This window comes from Pyrus communis, chromosome 6 (genome assembly GCF_041283825.1).
Source record: "Pyrus communis isolate YQ-2024b chromosome 6, ASM4128382v1, whole genome shotgun sequence".
Taxonomy (NCBI): Eukaryota; Viridiplantae; Streptophyta; class Magnoliopsida; order Rosales; family Rosaceae; genus Pyrus; species Pyrus communis.
Genome location: NC_142570.1, coordinates 9,879,429 through 9,901,958, shown reverse-complemented (window position 1 = coordinate 9,901,958; position 22,530 = coordinate 9,879,429). Strand labels below are relative to the sequence as shown.

The 22,530-nt window shown below is 37.5% G+C and overlaps 2 pseudogenes across 1 annotated transcript; one reads left to right on the top strand and one right to left on the bottom strand.

Annotated features, from left to right (window-relative positions):
- Positions 1 to 1,013: 1,013 nt before the first annotated feature.
- On the bottom strand, positions 1,014 to 3,190 carry LOC148696266 (pentatricopeptide repeat-containing protein At3g50420 pseudogene; annotated as a pseudogene).
- A 49-nt stretch (positions 3,191 to 3,239) lies between these two features.
- Positions 3,240 to 7,803, top strand: LOC148696265 (uncharacterized; annotated as a pseudogene). Its single transcript, XR_015963583.1, has 11 exons — positions 3,240 to 3,434; positions 3,510 to 3,620; positions 3,704 to 3,770; positions 3,900 to 4,669; positions 5,283 to 5,762; positions 5,930 to 5,991; positions 6,076 to 6,182; positions 6,330 to 6,409; position 6,580; positions 7,154 to 7,395; positions 7,537 to 7,803. The product of XR_015963583.1 is annotated as an uncharacterized LOC148696265 (transcript).
- Positions 7,804 to 22,530: the final 14,727 nt, after the last annotated feature.

Below are 22,530 nucleotides of genomic sequence, written 5' to 3'. Positions count from 1 at the left end.
GTGGAGGTTATAAATTGAACATTTATTTGTTACCGAGTTTAATTTAGATTTATTTTCTGGGCACGTGTAACAGAAAAGACGTTAATTTTGTTTCTAAATCCTAAAAATTTGAAATCAAATGGAAAAAAACTTGCATAAATCGATTCATACATCAGTTGGAGGATTCAAAACTTCAAAGGAAATTGAAAGCTTCCTCTAGCGATTGTGGACTTACCCGATTTCATCTTGGTTCTTTGTCTTCTCCAACAGGGTTTCTTAGCCAAGCAACCGATGACAGACCAAACGAAGCAAGATGGATGGACTGCAATGGCTTTCTTGGCACCAGTTTTTGATTCCCTATCGTTGATTTCATCACGGATTCCCTATCATTGATTTGATTTTTGAACCCTAGATTTGGTCGAGTGAATATGTTACAGAGCTCCATACCTCTTTTTATGTCTTTCTCATCTCTGGCATTACCCCATTTCTTGCCGGCTTTTTCTACCAGATTTCTAGTTACATACATTCTAGTTACATTCTCACCTAGAAAAAAGGGGCAAATCTGCTTTCTGTCAAGACACCTTTGAGAATTTCAAACTTATTTGCCAATGTTTTCTGCAGAAATTCTAGGGTGTTCCCGGCTATTTTAACCGTTAGATCTTTATTTTTGTATGTTTAAACAAAGACCTAGCGGTTAAAACATTTGGAGTATCCCATAGTCCGGAGTACCAAAGAAAATCCCTGTTTTCTGAGCCTCAACGTCTTTCCAGTTCTCTACGTGTCTACTGTGTTGCACCGTGAATTTGCTGAAGAATTTAGTTTGGTCTTTCGATTTCCAGTCTGAACAGAGTTAATCCTTGGAATTTCTAAATTTACATCAGTCACTTTATTCGTCGGTTTCGAGTTTTAAATTTTCAGTTCTTGTCAAACTTATTTTATCCTCAAATTCTGCTGAACACCACTTCGGCTCAAGCAAAGTGAAAGTGTTAGGATGAAGGTCCTATCGGTTGGTTACTCAGTAGTGCTAGAGGTACTTAAAGCTCGAAAGAGTTGTATTGTTTCAATAAACTTCCAAGTAATGATGTTTCAAAGTTCTACATTTCATGTAAATTATAAATCGGTTCATCAAATTCATCTGTTTGTAATCTTACCATGCTCCCTTGCAACGAATGTAACGCAGCTTTGGCTTCACCTACCTCCTGTTCTGATCAAACGCCGGAACAGAATACCTGAATATTACTCTTATCTTCAATCCAGCTTAGTCCAGGATCCTTTTCCGATGTCGGTACTGTAATCTTTCTCCTTGATTCTACAACACTATCCCATTTTTCTGCAGCAGCATAGAAATTTGACAGAAAAATATGCGTTGCACTGTCTTCTGAGTCCAAACTTAAAACCTGCTCTGCTGCATGAACTCCTATTTTCAAATTTTTATTGCGACGCACGAGCTCAGCAAAGTTCTCCACAGTTCAAGATTTTCATTAAACGGTGAACTGATGATAAGCTCCTCTGCCTCATCCAACAACCGAGCTCGACTTAACAAACTCACCATGCAAGAGTAGTGCTTAGGCCCAGGTGTGATACCGTTTTCCTTCATACATTTCCACAAAAACTTTCCTACTTCAATCAAACCACTGTGGTTGCAAGCTGAGAGTAGAGACAGAAATGTTACTTGGTCTGGTCCCAGACCGTGTTTTTCTATCTCGGAAAACAGCTTCAACGCTTCCTCTGCCATGCCGTGATGACTATATCCTCTGAGCATTGAGTTCCAGCATTTCAAATCAGGTCCGAGATTTGGGAAAATATAGAATAAGCAGCTTCAAGGCTACCATTTTTTTAATACATATCGACAAGACTCCCGCAAACTGACATTTCAACATTGTGCCCAGTTTTTCCGGCACATGAGTGAATCATCTCACCTTGTTTTAGCATGGCAAGGTCGGAACAAGCACTCAACACTCCACTGAGAGCAAGGCTGTCAATCTTATGGCCTTCCTGGCACATTTCATAAAAGAACATAATTGCACTCTCCCCATCAGTCAATCTCAAAAAACCCATGATCATCTCAGTCCATAGAACAAAATCCTTCTTTTTGATGGAACAAAACACCTTCTGAGCATCATCCGATTCAACATTTCAAAAATACATAGACACTAGTGTAGTTCCTACAAAAATGCTCTTCTCAAATCCTGCTTTTGTGACCTGTCCGTGGAGTGACTTGCCATGGTTGGAAACTAGATCTGTGCCTGTTGCGGATATGATGGCTGCAAAAGTATTCTCGTCTGGTTTAAGAAACGATGTTTTCTTCAACTGGACAAATAAATTCATGGCCTTCTCACCATCACCATGTTCCGAATACCCAGAAATCATTGTGTTCCAAGCGACCAAATCCGGGTTGCACATTCCCTTAAACATGCCAAATGCTACTTGAGTGTCACCAGAATTGCAATACATGTCAAGCAAGGAATTCTGCAAAGCTAAATCAGCTAATGTTTTTTAAACTATGACTCGGGCATGGATGAGTTTCCCCAGATAAGAATATCTTAATCTGTTGCAAGCAGTCAAGACCATTGAATATGTGAATTGAGTAGGAACAATTCCAGTCCTCAACATGCCATCAAAGAGAGAAAGCCCTTCCGCTGTCTCATCATTCTTCAAATTCCCAAAAATCATTGAATTCCAAGCAACAACATCTTTTTCAACCATCCCACCAAAAACTTTCCTCGCGGATTCCAAATCCCTACGGTTGGAGTACATCCCAAGTAAAGCAGTTTGAAGACAAACATCACTCAAGAACCCAAACTTCAGAACTTGGGCATGAATCAAAGAGCCAATCAACCAATCCTCAAGAGTATAAGACGCCTGCAGTAAGCTCGTGAAAGTCGAACCATTTGGCCTAAGACATTCAATTCCCATTTCGTTAAATAGCTCACAAGCCAAAATCGCACTGTTTGAGTCCCGGGAATAGGCCGCAATGAGTGCATTGAATGAAACCAGATTTCGTTGAGGCATTTTGTCAAACACCTTCCGCGAGTCCCCAAGCGATCCACATCGCCAGTGCATGGATATGACATTGTTGTACAGGTGCGGCGAGCGCGAGCCGCACCGTGGTGGTGGTAAGGAGTTGGGCGTGGAGCTGCCGCGCTTGTTTCGGCGAGGTTACGGAGGTGCATTTTTGCATCGGAGGTGCTATCTCATACGACGGTGGCATACAAATTAGTTCAACACTATTACCCGCCAAAAAAAGGAGCGGCTTGGATATGAAGCAGAACAAATTGCAATATATCACAACTGTCCCCGATGTTTCCCAATATATCACCGAAAACCCCAACCAGCCTTCTAAACGCTGCGTTTCGTGTCCTCCAGACTCTCAGACGCGAATCGCGATGTCCGGTGATTCGAAGCTCTCGCGGCTGTGCCGTTTGGACGACGATTTTCTCCGTCCGTACACGTCAGTTCCGTCCACACTGCCGTATTAGGGTTTTGTTTCATTGGTGTTTCAGAAGCTCATTTCTCTGTTCCTTTTGCAGGAACCCGGCGTCGTTTTGGTAGACCAAGAGATGGAAGTTCCGGTCACTCTCTCTCAGGTTCTTCGACAAGTCAAGCTCTGGACCCAAGCACTTGATTCCGGCTCTGAAAATGTCAGTTTCTCTATCTCTCTCTCTTTCTAGAAACTGCAAATTTGACTTCCTCTGATAAAAAGGCTCAAACTTTCCTTGATCAGGGAGTGGCGATAGGATTGGATTGTAAGAGTGATTGTATGTGTCCGACTAAAATCGTAACTCACTTGGTAATTTCCTATATATATATATATATATATATATGTATATATTTCATATGAATGAATCATATGTGCTCATTTTTCTGTTTGCGAACTTTGTATACGTTGGAGCTTCAAATTGTGCTGTTTTTCAAACATATGGTTTTGCTAACAGTGGAGAGTCAATATGTCAAGCATCTGGCGTGCAATGTTCTTGTTGCTGTGTCGGAAGTCCTTGTTGATTCGGTATTTTACAACAACCCTGACTCGGACAAATGTAATTATAGACGGGATTTTACTGGGTTTTGTGTTTCATTTGCTAGTTCTATTGTTTTTTTGGGGAGCAACTGGGAGGGTTTTATCCGTTTGTTGTGTGTTTGTATGAATTTGGCGATCATTGTGGCGGTGTCTTGTTCTTCATCATATTCGGTGGATGGAGCTGATGATCTTCATTCTGGTTCGTCGAGGTTGATTATTGCGTTAAAGCCTAAGCTGGGAAATGTTGACTGGTCTATTGTGGCTGGTGTAGTTCGGGTTTTACATGATATAAGGAAATATTTGAAGTCAGAAGACGATGATGAACTTGTTGAAGCGTTCTTTGATTCTATCAATTCCGTTCTTTCAACTGTGCCTTGGAATTTACTAGATGAGATTCATGTTGGTGCAAAGCCTGATGTTCAGAAAGGGTCCAGAGCAGATGCTTTGTTTCAAATATCCTTGTTTCTAGGAAATTTGATTCAGTTTCTCTGTTCCATGGTTGAGCAAAGTGGTTCTGCGGAAGCTTCAGGTGGATCTATAGACAAACATCACCCAGTTTTTTCTACATTCATCACCCTTGTTCCGCAGCTTTTATGTTGGTGACTTGGTGAGCAAGCACATTGCATTAATTTCAACTAGTGCATCTCTCAATACTTTAGACACAAGTTATTGGTATGTGTTTGCCTGAGTCCTTTCTTGAAGATAACTATTGATGTTTAGAATATTTTAGGGATGTTGGTTACACATATATGCAGAAAACCTAAGCATGACACAAAAGTTTGATGTCACAAAGCATGGATAACTGTCTTGCATCTGCAGTTTGAAAATCGCTTAAGCAGCAGGCTTAGATTTTCCCGTTTCTAATGTTAAGTTCCTGAAAAATAAAAAGCTTAGTTGAGTTGGATTGGGTAGTACCTAGACTTCTAGATCCTTCAATCTTCCCGCCAATACCATCTGTATAAGTCTCAAGTTGTTGTGTACGTATGATGCTGGTGTGGTATAGGCCTTTACTAAAGAGATGCTAGTCAATATCTGTTTCTTCTTTTGGAAACAATAATATCTCCTATAACATTTTCCTTTGTATTTATATGAGAATTAACATGTTCTTTTGGTGCGTTACTGTTGTAGCTTTATAATGACGTTTATATAAATCTACAGAACATAATATGTTATATGCATATTTTCCTGGGAACACGCTTCGACTTAGTTTATTTGATTATTACTTATGCTTGTGTTAAATCCCTACAATATAATTTGATTGCAAGTACATGGTGCAAACCTACAGATGCTTATGATCAGGCTCCTTTTCCAAACCTACCCTCAGCAGTCAGTTTTTGTTTCATGTTTGCAACTTGTCCATGATTACTTTGGAGAGCTTCTGCGGCAACCCATTACTCCTCTTGAATATCAGGATGATTGCCTAGAAGGGTCTCCATTTCTATCCAATGTTTCTGATGCAGAAGTAAACAGTTTGTCTTCCCACCATCTGCAAAGACAGGCTATTTTCCTCTTTCTGAGGTGTTCTTTTGGTTTGATTAGCTCGAAAGAAGGAACTAATAACAAATGTGCTTGTGTGATTTGGAACTTACGCTTGACATGTGACTCAAAAACAGAGCTGGATTGTTGTGGAAGAAAGAAAGGTCTATTGGAGCTTTATATCTCTGCTTCAAGGGCATCTTCCAACTGATATGTCAGTGGACCATGAAATGTACTTTGAAAAATGTGCAACTTTGCTAAATCATTCCTCCAACTATACATTAAAAAGGTGTGACCTTTTATTTCTTCAGAAGTTGTTGCATAGTTAATCAAATTGTACTATATGTGCATCGAAGTTCTTAATGTATTTGGCTCGTGTCTTTTGCTTCGAAGGATTGCTTTATTCGTTGATTTGTACTCAAAATTTTCATTTCTTGTCCCTGTCTTGAACTGTAGGATGATGTATTATTCAAAGTTCTCCTGCAATTGCTCTCTGTACCTTTTTGTGCCGAAGAATGGTACGGAATAAATATCCTACTTTTTTCATTTTTCTGAAAAGTATTTTCACGGATTCTTTTTAACAATTTTTGTGTTTAATATAGGTTGGAAAAGGAAAAGGGAGCGTTTCAGGATTCAGAGGGCAATACTTTTTTTTCGTGTCTCGGATATTTTCAATCCTGTGCTCTTATTCCATCTATTTCTGTTAGAGGCAAGATGCTCATTATTTGAATTTATATAGCCACCCATTTCTACCTTGGCATGTTTCTATTTTTTAATTTGAGGTCGGTGGTCTTGGTGGGGAGGGGGGAAAGGAATCCTTGACGATATGACAGTTTACGTCTTTTCAATTTTGCAGTTGAGCTATGACCATCAGGTGCTCCTTGATTACCTTATTTCGAAAGATACCGGAATCAGCTGTGCAGAATATCTTTTAAGGTCTTTATTCTACTAGTTGTATTCTACTTCTCTAAACTTGAGAAAGCTAGGGGCCCATTTGAATCAAACAGTTTGATAACCATTTCATTTTTTGTTTTTAGTTTTCACGTTTTGGTTAGAAATAAAGAGGAAATAAGGAAGAAGGGAGAGATGGATAAGGATAGAGGAAGGGTGGTGGGAAGAATGTGGAAAAAAATGAATATAGAAGGATACACAACATGAAAACCAAACCAAATACTGAGAAGAAATTTAAGTAGGTTTTCTCTTTCTAGTTTTTGGTTTTTATTTTGTTGTTGGATGCGCATTTCTCCGTTCTCCCTTGTACCACACTTTCTCCACATTTTGTATTCATTCATCATTCCATATACTTTGCCTCTAAGTTTAGTGTGAAGAAATGAAAACTACAAATGAAATGGTTATCAAATGGACGTTGAATTGTACTTTGCTACTTTTGCTTGTTTCAAATTCAACCCTTAAGCTTGTTTGCTGTTCTGGTGATTGTTACCTACTTTAAGCCTTATTATGGTTTTATTCTTTGATTTTTTGAATTATTGGTTAATCATGAATTGAAATGGTGAACTACGATATGAGGCATGAACCCTCTACTCCTGAATGACCTCTCTTAACTGATTAGCAACAAAGGAGAAAGAAAACGAATGTAGTTGACCCTAGAGATTCGCATTTGATTCATATAATTGTATTTTTAAGTTTCTTCTCACTGTGCTTAATGCATTCTTTCATAAGTGCTTGCGTAAAGTGTTCAATTCATGAAGTTTATTTGTGGAGTTTTCAGTGGGTCGACATGCGACAAATCGATCATCTAAGAGAAGAAATGTTGCATCGGATGTGTGGAGTTGCAAGGGCACTCAAAGTGGAGGAAAGTATTTTAAAGAAGCCAAAGGGTGCTTACTTTCATTGAAAAATTCAATTGAAAGTCTACACCGAAAGGATCTGTTTCCTTACAATCCTAATGTTCTTCTGAACCGGTGTGTCTTTGAACTAAGTTCCATTATGCTTACCAGTAAATTATTGAGTACTTTCACCATACAGGGTTTAATTTTACTTTCTAAACTTATGACACGTATTTTGGCCGTTTCTGCACTGAACTTCTGGCTCTTCAACTGCAGCTTTCAGGAACTCTGTTTTGAGGAAAAGAAGTAAACTTCTAACTTCTAAAGGACTGAGTGGTTCGGGCTCTTCACGATTCTTTCCAGCATATATAACGATGTTTTTCGAAGAAGTGAATGAGTAGAAGAAAAAACCTTGTAATTGAGGTAATTTAGATTTGTTCTACATAGATGCTCATTTCTCAAATTTTCCCCAAACAAGGAGAGAAGCAAAGAAGTTTAATTTGTGGAAACAATTATACACGAAATCCTAGTGACTTGTGAGCTTTGTGTTAGGGGTGGGTTCAAAAAATTGAAAATCGAAAAAAAGGGGATCGAACACCGAATCGAAACCGAAAAACCGAAAACCAAAAAAAAACCGAACCAAAGAAAAAATCGAACCGAGCCTTATTGGTTCGGTTTCGGTTTTGAAGGTTTGGAAATCTAACCGAACCAAACTGAATCCTTTTACACTTTATGAATGTATGCCCATTTTTTTGAAACTTTGTCGCGAAGTTTTAAACTAAGCCTAGGGCTTTTTCCAGGAGCATACTTGGTTCAATTAGGGAGGATACTTCATTGGTTATAGAGGAAAATTTTGGAAGGCTTTGGAACTTGGAAGAGCATCTCTATTTGTTTACTTTTTGAATGGATATGATGATCATTTTTCTTTGTAATTGAGGTTGTCGATAGCATAAGATTGGTTTATATGATCTTGTATATGTACAACTACCTTTCTACTTTCTCACTTTCCCTATTTTTTTTTTTTTATTAGTTTAACAATGCAAGCCTCTTTTCTAAATTTTATATTAAAAAATGATCAAGTTTTATAAAAAAGAAATTTTATTCAAACTCATTTATTTTTTTTCTATACCTAACTTATCATTTTTTTTATCTTCAAAATGTGTGCAACAATTCTCTTTCTACACCCAAAAATAAAAAAGAACAAAAATAAAAAATAAAAAAAATTCTAGCACTAGAAAACTCTACCCACCCTACTAGGGGTGGGCACATGCCACGCCGGGCCAAGCCCAAATTTGAAGGGACCGAATCGAACCTGCTTTAAAATGCAACGGGCCGGGATGGGGTAGGTATAAAGATTTTGAGATGTAAAACCGGACCTAACCCGACCCGTTTGAAACAGGCGTGGTCCACAGGTCCAATCCTAAGCTTGGTGAAGTAATGATTTTGGACGGGTGGCCATTGCTGTCGAGTTGCAGATCCACCGCAGAAGTAGAGTTGTGGAACTTGTGGCCAACGGAGAAAACAAAGTTTGCCGACGCGTCGGAAAACAACGTGGAGAGAATCACATAAACAAACCAGAACGATAGTTGTTGAATTTTTGTGAAGATCCATCTGAAATTAAAGAAAGAAGGAATATTTGGGTCGGGAAATGAGCTGATTCTGTGGGAGAAAAACCCAGTTTCGAAGACGATACCTGGATTGGATTCTTGGAATTTTTGGGATTTTTGGGAAATGGTTTTGGTTTCTTGGCCAGAAGAAGAAAAGTTTCATAATTTCATTTCCTTTGATGATGGACACGTGAGCTGGCAGGAAGAAGAAAAGTCTTCATTGAGTTTGGTGAAGCCACGCATTTCCTTGGCAGAAAGTCTTGCCATGCGTGTTCTGGATTAAATCCAATAAAATCCAACAGTTGAACAGTTTGATTTGGGGCCTCATTTCTTATAACTTTTAGGCTCGCCCCGCCCCGCCCCGTTTCTTCTACACAATATTAAGACTTGTTTTGTACCCGCCTCGACCCGCGGGTCCAAGACCCGTTTACCCACCCCTACACCCTATCTCTCCCTACCCAATCACCCCTAATTTCTACTTTTCCCCGACCCCACCGCCACCTCCTCTATCACCCACAATGACAACCCCAAAGATCTCAGTCATCACTCACTCTAACTTGTTGTTCAAGAACTGGATAGTTAGACAAAAGGTACTCAAGAATTTCATCACTCACTTAACTTGTCGCAAGTGAAGAACGTTCAGGGACTTGAAAATAGGAGTGTGTCTACAACAATGTAGACTTGGATTGTCAAAACCTGTTAAGTTCTCCCATGCAAAATGCAAGAACCGCTTCAATGAACCCTTATTTGCATTGATATTGATACCTAATACCTTGTGGGCAAATGCATAATCTTTTGGAAGCAAACTGTCAACGAAAAACTCCATCTCAAGTATTTGAACTCTCTTTTCTAATGCAAACTAAATCCAACTTTCAATACAAACTATTTTTGGGTTTTATTGGGATTAATTGATTAATCTTTTTTCTTATCAAATTGTGATCAAATGATTGATGGCTATAATTTGAAGTTTTGAACTTAACAGTTTTCAACTTCCAATCCTACTTCTACTACAGCGTTAGATTCCACTGGTTGGTTGCTTCACAGAATTCAGATGGTTAGAAGGATTGCGTGGAAGATTGGGAAAAAGGTAGTGCTGGTTGAGATCTTTCGGGTTTTCCTTGTGGGTGGGTAAGGAAGGTGGTGGTGTGGGGTTGGGAGGGTAGAAATTGAGGGTGGTCAGGATTTGGAGAGATGGGGTGGCCGAAGTTTTCTAGTGCTGGAATTTTATTTATTTATTTATTTTTGTTCTTTTTCAATTTGGGTGTAAAGAGAGAATTGCTGAGCACATTTGGAATTTTAAGAAAAAATAATGACAAGTTAGGCGTAAAAAGAGGGTAAATGGGTATGAATAAAAATTTCCTTTATATTTTTGTTGACCACGTGATTCCTTTATTAGTATAGCGAGTAAATTGTAGCAATGGTCCCTTAACTTTAACTCAATTGGAGTAATGGTCCCTCAACTGAAAATCCATTACCATTGATCCGTTAACTCATCAAAATGTGTAGCTATAGTCCCTCAACTAAAAATTCATTACCATTGGTCCCTTAACTTTAATCCAACTAGAGAAATGGTCCCTCAACTTTAGCCCAATTAGAGCAATGGTCCATCAACCTTAACCCAATTGTAGCAATGGTCCTTCCAACATAACTCATTTTGACAAAATTTTGATGAAGTTGACGAAAATGACCATAGCTACACTTTTTGATGAGTTGAGGAACCTCAATTATAGCAATGGTCCTTCCAAAATAACTTATTTCGACAAAATTCTAAAGAAGTTGACGAAAAGGACCACAGCTACACATTTTGATGAGTAGAATGACCAATGGTAATGGATTTTTAGTTGAGGGATGACACACCCCGACCGAAATCAAGGCATGCTGGTCGTCACGTGAGGGTGACGTAGCCATGTGCACAGTGCGGAAGCAAAAATAATAATAAAAATGTGAATAAATAAAAACCAACTACTAGCAATACTAGCTAAGATAACATGCTAGTGCAAGGTTAAGTGTGAAATACACAACCAGAGCATAAGTAGCCTAAGTGCAGTCCAGCAAGACAAATACTAATTATACAACACCCAAAGGTAATCTTACACTTGTGAAATCTGTCAGAACCACCATTACAATCCTCGTATGCCACCAACGAAACTTCTACCTAGAACCTGGAGGGGTGCAAAACAGATAGTGTGAGTAGGCAAAAACAAAGTTTTTCAAAATCATTTCATTTCTCAAAAGTTCTAACCCCTCGCCGTAAATGCTGTATAATTTCCCAGAAAATAGAATATATATATATATATATATATATATATATATATATCTATACCACAACCATGCTTTGAATAGCAAAATTCACCAATATGCCATGTCAAATATCTTAGCATAAAAAATATATATGTAAGCCAGGTGATATAACTCAATGCAAATGATATGTCAGCCGAAGTCACCTAACATGACTTGTACGGCTGAATCTAAAACTCATCCATCTAACCGGAGTCACCTAACGTGACATGTAAGGCTTAAATCCATATCTCAACAAATATACCTGCACATGAGTCGGAACTACCTAAAGTGGTCTGTACGACAAAACTGGGTGTAAATAAATACGCTCAAGTGTTACGATCACGTGAAGATGTGCAAATAATCGTGGGTCACCTACGAGTCGGAACCACCTATAGTGGTCTATACGACATGACTGTGCACCTAACTTGAATCCAAAATGAGTTTATGGTGCGGGAGGTGAACATCACGTGAAGGACTATGCCCTAACTCTCGGCTGGGGCACTAACACCGAGGTGCAGGTTTATGAGCTCTCAACACATCTCACATAATCATCAATCTCACAACCATAATCTATAAACTTACCTGGCACTTACTTGTGTGTCCACAACACCAATCATAAATATATGCAACTACTAATGCATGAGTAATATAGGCAGATACTTTGCATGGCATTTCAAGACATATAATCATTCAAATTCATTTTTTGGGAAAAATACCAAGTATATAGGTATATACGGAAAACAAAAAGCCCAATCACTGATAAGTGGAAGGGTCGTAGCCCCCGAGCCTCGATTGACTGCGCTCGTCCTGAGGATAGGTCTCACCTATATGCGAAACAACTATATAAACGTTAATTTAAAGAACATAAACAAAACTAGCTAATAACTTCTCATACATTGCTCAAATGGGGTGATTGAATATACCAACGTGATGTACTTAACACCACGAACATCCCTATATTTTTAGAAAATTTTCCGACCACCCACGCATAGGCATGTGCCTGGCACATGTACGGAAACCCTAATAGCGTTAGGTTATATTCCGTCCAAAAATGGAATATACCGTTATATATACCTAACACCGTTAGTAACGCCATTAGTATATTCCGTCGTCTTCAACCTTGGTTCGCCGATGATCGTCGACGTCGTCGGAAACTGGAAAAACCCCAATTCATCATTTCTCTTCCATTTCTCAACCAAAATTCATGGACTTTGCACCAAAATGAAGCTTATGACGAGTAAAACAAAACCTTACCACTTTCAAGCCTTAAAATTCACAGGATCTCGCCAAAGAAGCCTTGATAATCCGGCCAAAACTTAAAACTCGCTAAACTCCACTTCCCGACATCCAAAACACCTTGTTTTTCTTCTCCAAGCTTCGTGAGAGTGTTCTAAAGCTTTCTATAAGCTTAGAATCTTCCAAAAACTTCACATTTACGTGTGCATGAACAATACCTCAAATCGGAGGTTATGGTTCTCGGGTTTTCCGACGGCTTCACATCCTAAAAATGGTATAGATGTACTCAGGAGCTTGCAAGAAACATGAAATCCACCTTCAAGGTCTCAATCCGTGCAAAAAATGGCTGATTCGAAGGTTGTCCGTACAACTTGTACGGAATTTGCAAAAAAAATCCGAGAGGGAAGAGAAAGAGAGAGTCAACAGGAGTGAAAGAGAGGGTGTGAGTGTGTGGTCCAAATTTGGGCATCCAATCACAACAAACAAAACCACACAACCACACAAAACGTTCAAGGGCAATTTCATTTTTTCACACCATCGATACAAATATTTCGGGACGGGTTGTCACAAGGGACCATTGCTACAATTTGCTTTTCCTTTATTTACTATTTGATAAGTTTAAATTTCGACATGTTAAATAAAATAAATTTTAAAATTTAAACTCATTCAATGATAATAAGTAAAGTGGTGAGGAGTGCAACTCGGACGGGTTAGAAGGTCAACCTAACCCTAACTCATCATTCAAAATTCGGGCTCGAGTTCAGGTCAGATCTAGATTTAATTAGGTACAAGTTTATTCAGGTTGAGTTTGGGTTGCCCAACTTTTTTGAGTTTAATCCTTTATCAACTTATTTTGCAATAATTTTTTTTAAAAAAATAAAATAAAAGCGAAATAGCATCAAAGCTAGTTAACTTCAATATTACAAATCAATCAAAACTTCAATCCAATTCCACAAATTGATATCCGCTTAATAGTTAAACCAAATACGCAAGTTTTTCCATGCAAAGTTTGAATTAAAAATACAAGAAAATACCAAAACTTGTATGAAAAGAAAAAAAGAGAGCAACACTTCATATCCAAGTATAAAGAAAAGTCGAACTCAAGTATTGTTGTTCAAATTCAATTTGTATTTCTATTAAATAAGAAAAATAGTTAGTTGTAAATAGAAAAGTTTAGTGCTACATGAAACCCCAATGGCAAAAGCTTCATCATATCAATTATACCTTTAAATAAAATTGTACCAAATACAATAAATGTAGCGCCCCGTCCCTGAAATATTTATTTTCGGGAAATAATTCTGATGATAGGCCCAATTAAACTCTTGTTTAATTTACTACCTTTAAACACTATTCTTAATTTAACATTCAATAATTACTCACATAATCTACAACCAAAATCATTTTATCAAAAACATACGTTTATAATTTTTATTTATCACCAATTTCTTCTCTTCACTCAAATTCCCAACAAGAGGTCAAAACTTGATCAATTAAGGCTGCAACTAACCCCTTTTAGACTGCCTACGTACCCTTGAGCGGGATCAAGCATTTCGTAGTTCACAATTTCCTTTAAATTCATTTCCGAAAATATTCTATTAACCGAAGTATCCAACATTGGTGTTAATAATCGAAACACATCAAACGGATAACAAATACATAATTGAAATATCAAAATTAATATAAAAAAAATAGCATCGCCTCATTGGCCACGCGGCGACGCCGGTGGCGGTTTCCGACGAACGGAAATTTCAAATTCTGACCAACACTAAAAATTACCAAATTTTACAGGCAAGTAGATCTAAATGAGAGGAACAACTTTCATACCTGGACTGAAGTCCAATTTGGCCGGAAAATACCTCAAATGGCCCTCGAACCGCCGAAAACCCTTGATTTTAGGTGTTCTTGATTCGTCTCCAAAACAGCTCCGCCGCCCCCAAACTTGTTGGTTTTTGTTCATGGGCTCAAAAGGATGCTATAGGTGGTGGTGATCGCATGAAATTATTTCAGAAATAGGAGAATCAACGACATGGATCCATCACACCCACCGGTGCGGGTTTCACTAAATCAAAGCCAATCTCCATCAATTTGGGTTGTAATTGGTAAAGGGAAGGTCATGGAGTGTTTCCCAAGTGTTTATTTGACATGGTTTGCTGGAAAAATCAACGGAAAACCATCGGAGGGAGTGAACATAACCAGGTCGAGTTGCTAGAGAAACCGGGTCAGGGTGATCTGGTACTCTTCCTTTTTTTTCCTTCCCCTCCTTTCTTTTCTTTCCCATTCACCCTTTCCTTCTCTCCCCTTCCATCCTTGGCCCATTTGTTCCCCCCATCTCTCATTTTCACTCCTCCACTTTTCATCACAGCCGTTGATCTCTCCTCAACACAACATCCAGCCATACACGTGGCACTTCCTCCCTGCTCTGAAATTGTTGGAGCCTTCTAGATTAGGTTAAATGTACAAAAATGTCCTCAACTTTAAACGTTAATAACTCATTCGTTATAGCTCCGTTTCACGAACGGTTTGTGCCGACGTGTTCGTGAGATCGATCTCTATCCAAATATGCCAAGAAATCCTATAAAATATAGGATAAAATACATCCTCGTATAATTACGTTAACCCAACTAGGGGAAGTTTCGTCTTTTCCACTTATCGATAAATTTTACGATGTAACTATAATAATTTCTGGAAACAACACTTTAAAAATTTTCAATTAAATTTTCATAACCATAAATCAATTTATTTTCGATTTTTCTCCACATATTCATAAACATAAATAATTGATTTATATATTTTAATTTTTTTTTCCACGGTATTATAATAGACGTTGTTGGCTGTTTGACTTGGTTGTAATATGTGCATTAGTTCATTTGGTTTATAATCGGTTTAGAGTGGGTTGGTAAATCGGATTGGGCATGGCGGGCAAACGAACAACCCAACCCAACCTAATAAATGACTGAGTTGAAGTTAGGTTGGTTTCAGGCGAGTTATAACTAAGAAAAAACTTGCTTATTAGGGTTTAAATTCGGGTTGGACATGAGCGAGTTCGGGTTGACCCAATCAAATTGCACTCCACCACCTGATAATGGTGAGCAAAAATACACTCAATTTCTAATTGTAGACCCATTTTGCAACAAAATATAATTAAATAAATCTATATATATTTATTTTTGACCGGGAGAATTTATGTTTTTGATCGAAGGAGAATTTTGGTTTAGTCCTAAAGCAAGTCCATCGGTTTTAGTAAGACAAAGGCAAGGTAGTGGAATTATTCTTGTTATTACTCTAAAGAGTAATTGCTTTTGTACAAGTTCACCCAATATCAATTCCAAACTTCAAATTGTGAAAGGCATTTTAAAATTTTCATGGCATACACCTGTGTAGTACGAACATAGATAATATAGAATTTCAGTTGCCAGATTTTTCTTATGATTAACATTTTAGTATTTGGAGTAGTGTTTTGGTATGGGTGCAGCTTACAAGATTCCTTTGGATAAGGAAATTACATTTATGTTTTGTAATTTTAGACATTTTGGGTCTTTTCTCACATTGGACTAGCTATAACGAAGGTGAAATCTTGGGTGCTTTAAGACCATTATGTGACAAGTGGCTGAAGAGTGAACCTCTTATCATACAAGCAACTAACATCTTATCCAATGCTATTGTGTGTAATACAAGCAACCAAGTTGAACAATAATCTCACGGGTGCATCCAATAGAAAAATTCAAATTAAGGTTTGTTGACAAACTGCTGGCAGAAATGAAGGATATAGAATTGGAGCCAATTGTCAAGTTCCACGCATATCTTATCGATGCATATTGGGAGCAAAGTGTGGGATCATGATTTTTCAAGGCTAGGATAAGGTAGATCCGAATACGACACCTTAAAAGACCGGTCATAGACTCAACAACTTCCATCACAGAGCTGCATAGACATATCAGGGATGTCACCATCATCTTATTCTAGAGTAATAGGAAGTATGTCAACTTCGCTAGATTGACCATGGTTGTTCCACAAGATATGGAAACTTGATTTAGTAGGAATTGGTGTGCCTCACAATTAGTCACACTTACATCTAGGATCAATGTGTGAAGATAAGGTGCAAGGGATGTGAGGAAATTCAAAACAAGAAACACTGACTAAAATTCTGAAATACAAGTGTAGTGGTGGGGTCTATGTCAAAATATACAGTTGTACAAGAAAACACAACCAACTCTCACTAGGGTGACACGCTCGTAGGCTCCCAAAAAAGTCTAAAATAAGTACAAGGAAAGAGATAGGGGTAACCAGACCACTCTAAGCTCTCTGACCTTTGTCTACTACACTAAGAGCTTATCGTATCAACTAAGCTCTGGCACTTGCACAATATCCCCTACATCGTGGGAATGGTGTACCGTGCAAGCAACAACCCAAATAAACAACGAAGGTCGTGTGAGTGTCAATAATCCTACGTATGTGATAATCATAAAACAAATCCATCGATCACAGTTTATAAACATCAATTATAATTTACTTTATAAAATCATAATCAAAACCACTGAAAACCCTAAAGAAGTCACATAGATATCCATTTACCTTTCTAAATCAACCACAAAGGTTCTCAAGTATATTGTTCATAAATGCACGGAAAACTAGGGCTAGAGTGACTCAGTTTGGCTAAAGCCTACATCTCCTAAGCTTTCACATTCTAGACCAATTACAAGGAATCAACAAACCAACAAAGAGAAGGGATGCGATTTCGGATCACTCAACGAAATCCAATGGAAAATTGGTTTCTGATTACTCAGCAAAACCGAACAAGATACGTTTCCAGACCACTCAACAGAATCACAAAGTATGATGGATTCCGAACCACACAATGAAATCCGAACGGGATACAATTTTGGACCACTCAACAGAATTGCGGAGTATAAGGGATTATGGATTACTCAAAGAAATCTGAATGAATAGAAAAAGGATTTCGGACCACTCAACGAAATTCATATGGAGCAGGGAACATACCACTTAACAGAACCCCAGCGGAACCTGGTTTCGGGACGAAATCGAGCAGAATTCAAAGAACTGAGTTACAATGGCTCAACGAAACAAGACATGAAACAATTTCAATGTGACAACTCCCCATGACAATGGATTAACGATCCTCTACTAGTCCTAATATTTCTTAAACATTTAAATTATGCATTTCAAGTTATATTTCATAGATAGATCGGAATATGCAAGTCAAATCACAATTTATAAAAGTAGATCAATGGTTAAATATAAATGCAATATCTAGTAGAAAACAAATTTATAAAGCTATATCATACCCAGTAAGTATACTAGCATAGGTATTTCATGGGTAATCACCATATCATATATATTAAAGTCACTTACCTCGAGTTCGTGCTACTAGTCCTAGCATAAAGAACGAGGCGTTCACGTATAATAGTTGCCTAGAACAAAGAACAAGTCATGTCTCAAAATTCTATTATAAAACACATAACTTTAGGTTGTACACGTCTTCTAGGACATTCTATAAGGATTAAAAAAATGTTGACCAAAAGTCAACCCTCAGTCAATCGTCAATGATAGGGTCAACAACCCTACATAACTCAATCCAGAAGATCCGCAAGTTGGATTTTTGATCCCTAACTTCCTAAAGGCCTCATTATACTTCACAACAACATCCTAAAATTTCAAAACGATTCGACGGTCTAATCTTTTCCAATCGCAAGAGTAAGTGGCGGTCAACCACAAAACTACATTTAAATAGTGGAATTATGTTAAACAGATGCCAAAAATGGATTTAGGGCATCGAAATTAGCTAAGAAAGACATTTTGGATTTTCGGTCCTGGCCGCCACCACACGTCGTTGTCTATGACCTTGAACCTAATACACATCACCACACGCACCATTCGCGGGCCTGGGCTTGGTGGGAATATTACGTCTTAGGACAAAGTATTCCGTTAAGTTAAATGGAATATACCAGAATATACCTAACGTTGTTTAAGAAATATTCTGAATTGTAACGAAATATTCATTATCCTCCTTCCTTCCTTAAGTCGTGGCACCGGCATTGTTAATTGCTGGAATCTGGGGAATTCTTGTAAAAAAATTGGAAAAATTTTAAATCATCATATCTTCTTCATTTTTTAACCAAATCAGACGATCCAAATACCAAAATGAAGCTAGAGAAGAATAGAATATTCTCATATCTACTAGAATTTGAAAAGATGGTCAGAGATGGCCTGAATCTTGTCGAAAAAGTCTCATCTTTGTTTTAGGTTCTAGGATGTCAGTTTGTTGTCATTTTTTCGCGATCTAAAGCTCATCCTTGAGCTCATGAAGAAAGAAGGCTTTGTTGTGATGTTTGTTTGGTGATCGATTGGACAAGTTTTAGAGGTGGTGTTGTATGGTTTTCACGGGGAAGAAGAGAGCGTTCGAGAGTGATATCAGAGAAATAAGAGGCATGAGAGAAAAAAGGAAAAAGAGAGAGTTCCAGATTTTTTGGAAGTGGGCCTCATGTGGCTCACAAGTTAAGGCCACATGTGTTCCAAATAATTATCAATTTACCAAAATACTATCGAAGTTCCAAGCTTCGTAGAATTTTCGTTTTAACTCCAAATTACGTTCTATTTGTACCTATGTGTTCGTATCGACATGTACTATCCAAATATGTCGAGAAATATAGCGAAACATAAAAGATTTAATACATTAATATAAAACTTTACGTAGGCCAACATGGGCATTTTCGTCCTTTAAAATGTTAAAAAAAAATAATCTACACAAAAAATATAAACACGTCGTGACACTACATCATACAAAATACGCTATTTTAAATAGTGAAATTCTATCCTGGAATTTCATATAATTTCTACTCGTAAATATTATTCTGGGATTCTCATAGTTTAATACGGATCATATATCCTAAAATGACTCTTTCTCGACTGGAGGGTTCATCTCTGGTAACCAATCATCGTACATTTATTCTCTTGTCTATTTCTTGAGTCTCAATTATAGCTTACTAACTTAACCGTTGGAGAGCCTTTGGTCGGCACACCACCAGCCCTTAGATTACTAGGTTATTTGTTGTTTTACAGATAAACGCGTTTGTGCATCTCAACCCTTCATGGCGGTACGTGAGTCTGGTTACAATAATTGATGTTTTCATTGAGAGTGAACTCATATTCCTCCCGACCAAATTGCTGTACCACATACATGTCTGCAGGAGAAAGCTTAGTTAGTGTTTACATTAACACTAAGACGAGAAACAACCCATCTCCCAACACCTCTGTCATCCTTGATAGGAACAGTCCATTTTCTGATGTCTTTACTACTTTAGGTGCGAGCAATTAAGTCTTTGATGCTACAACCGTCCTAGGGAATGATGAAGCTCTCACTATTGGAACTTTTCTGTTAGCAGATTATAGAGGACCTACACAACTTCTCGGGTTGAGAACCACGCAAACTTTGTAGTCATCAAGAAGCAGACAAAGGCGTTGCAAAACTCTAGTGAACCTCTCCACGAACCCATATTGTTGCCTTCAAATATGGAAATCTAAGTACCATAACTGTGGAAGGGCAACCGATCGTGCCAACCTCTGTTCCAACCCCAACATAAGTTGTTATCGATTCAAATAAAGTTATTGAAAAAGGAACTGGAAAGCAAAAGTTTCAGATGAAAAGAAGACATGAGCTTTGGAATATTGCTTGGCTAAAGTTTAAGGGTTGGATACTTTGAAAAGTGAAGAAGACATAGAAGAAATATGAAGATATTGATATATTGATAGAAGATATTTCAGAATCATCTTACCATTGAATTCAGATTGTCTTGCCTCAAGATCAATGAATCTGATGATCGGAATCAATTGGGAAAGTAAAGGATAGTTCCTTGTCCCCTGTGCACACGCAATTAAGACATTATCATATTTGCGACATTTATGGCACGACTTTCAAATCTACACGCCTAAATTTGGAACATCTTAACTACTTTGTGACAGTTACAAGGCTAGATTTCCACGTGTCAGAAGAACTTGAAATCGTATGTATGATGATTTACTTCGAAACACATGGTTGTTGGATAACTATTTGATCTATCTGTGCAGATACATTGTTAAGGGCAATTGTGGGACCATGATTTTCCAGGCCGAAGTAAGACATATCAGAATACGAGTACCTTAGAAGTTCGGTCATGAACTCAATAACTTCCATCACATAGCTGCACAGATAGATCAACGATGCCACCATCATCTTATTCTAATTCAGTTGGCGAAATCCGTTGACTTTGTTAAGATTGACCATGCTTGTTTCACAAGATTTGAAAACCTAATATAGTATGGAATCAACTTGGTTTTCTATATTCTTGGAATTCCTACAATGTAGGGTTTTCTGTACGCTGCAAGTACTCACACTCCTAAAAGGATGCAATATCTACTCTTAAATATCCTTTGAGATTCTCATGGTTTAATATGGATTTCATATCCTAATATGACTTTTTCTCGAAAATATAGCGTTGTAAGGTTCATCTCTAGTAACACAATTATCGTACACTAATCTCTTGCCTATTGATTGAGTCTCAAATATGACTTACCAACTTGACCGTGGAAAGCCTTTGGCTAGCACTGCACTGATGCTTAGGTTACTTATGGTTGTTTGTTGTTGGTTGTTTTACGGGTAAACGAGTTTGTGCATCTTCACCCTTCATGGCGTTTGGTGAAGCTTAGCCCACTCCCTTACCCTCTTAGTGTAGATAATATCGCATGTCTAAAAAACACTTGTTTGCTTTCACCAAATAAAAAATAAAAAATAAAAAACTAATAAATGGGAATGATACATGGTTGCTTTCAACCCAACAAAAAAAAAAAAAAAAAAAAAAACTAATAAATGGGAATGATACATGGTTGTTCATGAATCATATTATTACTAGTTTATTTTGAACATGCAAGCATACCACTATAGTTGGTCATGTATTACAATGGTCTACATTCTAACTTTCTTTTGGCTTATTATTATTATTATTTTTTTGGTCAAGAGGTAAAATTCAATAAAAAAGTACAGGAGATACGAAAAAACTAAAAGAAGGATTTGGCACAGGCGCCCAAAGCCTAAAGCATCGAGCAAGAAAACTATACCGTGGCAGATATAATTGACCCCATGTTAATATCATTAAATATTTTTTTTTGGATATAATTAATATTTGAAATTATTAAAAAAAAAGGAAAATAGAATGAAAAAAAAAACATAATACAAAGGAAAATATGAAACTATCCACGCATCCAACCTCTTTCTCCCCTCGACCAAATATATCAAGGGTGTTGCTGGTATAGAAGCCAAACCCCCGAAAGATGTGGATAATCGTGACTTGCTACTAGTTATCAAGAGTGTTGCTCTTTCCATGAAGAAGAAAGAGGTAGAAGAAGATGAAAAATGAGTTTCGCGGGAGTGTTGGGTCACATTGGAGAGAAGCTGCCGAGAGTGACGGTTGGGATGAATTTGAGCTTTTTCGTTCCTTCTATGTTAGCGAGGGAGGGACGGTTTCTGCGTGTAGCAGCCGTATTAGCAGTTAAAGTAGATTCGACAATATAAGAATATTGAACATATTTAATGATGGAGATAATGAAAAAGAAAAATGAAAATTGAGTTTCAGGAGATAAAGTGGCACAACTTAAAGGGAACGGATTCATGTCACCATTTTTTTTACACAACTTTTAATACAAACTTTTGTAGGGTTGACTCTACAATGTATTTTAATGATCCGAACCATATATTTTTTAGAACATTATTTATAGATTATTCTTACAAAAAATTAGACAAATCCAAAATCATTAAAATATTTATTTATAGTGAAGAAAATAGATAAAAATAGTTCTACAAATAAACTTAATCCTTAATACAACCATTGTTTTTGGTACACATGATCTATAAATTATGTTCTAAAAGATAAATGATTCAAATCGTTAAAATACATTACAACGTGAATCCCATAAAAACTTGTAATATGACGCATCTGTTCCTAATTTAAGTATCATAGAAGAAAATGAGATTAAAATAGAATGTCAGGAAGCAGAGAAGAAAACAAGCCCTTCGCTTTTCGATTTTCACTGCGCTTGACTTGACTTAATACCAACAGTACACATGCTTCTCTATCATTGGTGCTCCTTTAGAGAAGCC